Raw genomic sequence first — 2,500 nt, 5'->3', positions numbered from 1 at the left:
TATTCATACAATCAAGAGTAGAATAAGAGAATAATAACATTACTATTAAAAGAATTTCATCAAACAACTCAGAATAAAGTCAAGAATGAATACGGCATTTTAAAAATAATTATTTGGAACTGGGCAAGAAATCTAAGACATTTTAAATCTCACCAAAAAAAGTTGCATGAAAAACATACAAAATATGTGAATTATTTCAAGTAACAAAAGTAAAAATAACGTACAAACAATACAATAATTGCACACCAAAATAACTCGGATTAAAAAACCTCTATATCATCGAAGGAAGACACAGAAAAGAAGAAGAAACAAAAACAAAAATAATAAAAACAAAAAGGAGAAGCAGAGAACAATAAATAAAAGTCGCTTGTGGTGGGCGTTCATTCTTGTCCGGGAGTCTGGGAACCGCCTGAGGGCGAGCGTGCGTCATCCGCGCTCTCGACGCGTGGGCGGGGGAGAAGAAGAAAAAGAAGAGGAGGAAGAAGGGAATACTTAAGAATGAAAGGATGATGTAAATACGTTAAAAAACAGAAGAATGGAAGAATTTGAGATATGGCGTAACGACCGAAAATAACACATACTAATGTAATGATTTATGTATGAGAGAGAGAGAGAGAGAGAGAGAGAGAGAGAGAGAGAGAGAGAGAGTTTTTAAGACTATCATATTGCTGATTTGACAACACATGGTGATATGTATACATACTTACATACACACACACACACACACACACATATATATATATATATATATATATATATATTATATATATATATTTATAATAAGTTTCTGAATAAACAATGTATATAAATTATAAGTATATATTACATATAATTTATATATTATATGAGAGAGAGAAAGAGGAAGAACACTTATATATCAGTACATATTAGGCAACCCATGTATAAGGAAGAGAGAGAGAGAGAGAGAGAGAGAGAGAGAGAGAGAGAGAGAAACTTCCAACGCTCGCCAGATCATAATCAAGATAGAAACGGAACGAAGCAGAAAAGGGAAAAATGAGATAAGAGTGGGGGAAAGGAAAGAAGTTCAGACAGGAAATGAGAAAGAAAAATATAAAGGGAGAGATTAACCTGTAGATAATCTTTTGAGAGAGAAAAGAATGAAAGAAAGGGATGATAATAAGATCAGGAAGGATTAAAATGATAAAATAGGAAAAAAATATGAAACAAAAATAAAATAAGCAAGAATATATTAAGGACATGAACGGTATAGTACTGATTCAAGTTTACGGTAGTTTTACCAAAATTTTTATAATTTTCTAACAAAAACAGACCGTTGGAAATAGAAGGGAACAAAAGAAGCAGATGTTTATCAAAATGGAAGGAAGTAGAATACAATAACCCCCCCCCCAAAAAAATACAAAAAAAAAAAAAAAAACATAAAAGCACTTGAAGCAAAATCGAAAGTTATCCTTAAAAGAAGGGCAGTTTCTGGGTTTGAAAATTACGTTTGATTACGGTATTTGCTGGTCAAGGATCCTGTCAAAGGAAATGAAGAAATAGACGTCAAATGGTCAGGAAAGAAAGCAGAAGTACGCGTTGGATAAAGAAAATTGAGAGGAATATGGAGATAAAAGGTACAGAAGGAAAACAACATATACTTAGCATGTGCTCGTACGGACAAATTCGCCCGAATCCTGAAATGGAAAATGGGTATTCTCTCTCTCTCTCTCTCTCTCTCTCTCTCTCTCTCTCTCTCTCTCTCTCTCATCCTTACAACAGGAGCTCATATGTCAACTGAAGAGAATACGTCTATCTGGTTTGAGACAATGAGCAGCGTGAGTTTTGAAAAGTAATATAAATGAAAAGCCAGTAAATGCTAATTTAAAAACATTGTAAAAATGACTCTCTCTCTCTCTCTCTCTCTCTCTCTCTCTCTCTCTCTCTCTCTCAAAACCGACGTCTTCCACCAGCTAGTTCACGGTAGGCCAGCCATACACAGGAAGACTAACAAGTGCATAAGTGTATCAAGATTATTCCTGCCGTGTCCTCAGCCTGTCCTTGAAGGTGTCACGGCGCATGCTCTATACTTCCCACGGTAACCCCTTCGACGGCCTGTCCGAGTCTTCTTCCTCTTTTTCCTCCTCTCCTTTTACGTCTTCTTCTTCTTCTTCTCTCCCTTCTTCTTCTTCTTCTTCTTCTTCTTCTTCTTCTTCTTACGATAAACCTATAAACTTCGCCAATGAAGGGTTTTATTTAGTAGTCTTTTAATTTTTTTTAAATTTTTTTACTTATTTATTTTTTTTGTAAAGCAAGGCCGTTAACCCTTTAGGTACCCTTCCTCACTTATCCTGTCTATGGATAGGACTAGGAAGGGGCATTCTTTAGGCCTCTCAACTTGTCTGCGCGTGCGCGCGTGCGCATATGTTAGGGCACACGTGTGTATTTAATGTCAGCGTTGAAGTGAGTTTTGTGGAAGAGGAAAGTGAGAGGTCGATGAATTTTCGCCTTACAAGACGCCCAGGGATCAATCTAGCGTGCG

Source organism: Macrobrachium nipponense, chromosome 35, assembly GCF_015104395.2.
Source record: "Macrobrachium nipponense isolate FS-2020 chromosome 35, ASM1510439v2, whole genome shotgun sequence".
Taxonomy (NCBI): Eukaryota; Metazoa; Arthropoda; class Malacostraca; order Decapoda; family Palaemonidae; genus Macrobrachium; species Macrobrachium nipponense.
The sequence above is the reverse complement of the archived record's forward strand: the minus strand, read 5'-3'. Positions refer to the sequence as shown.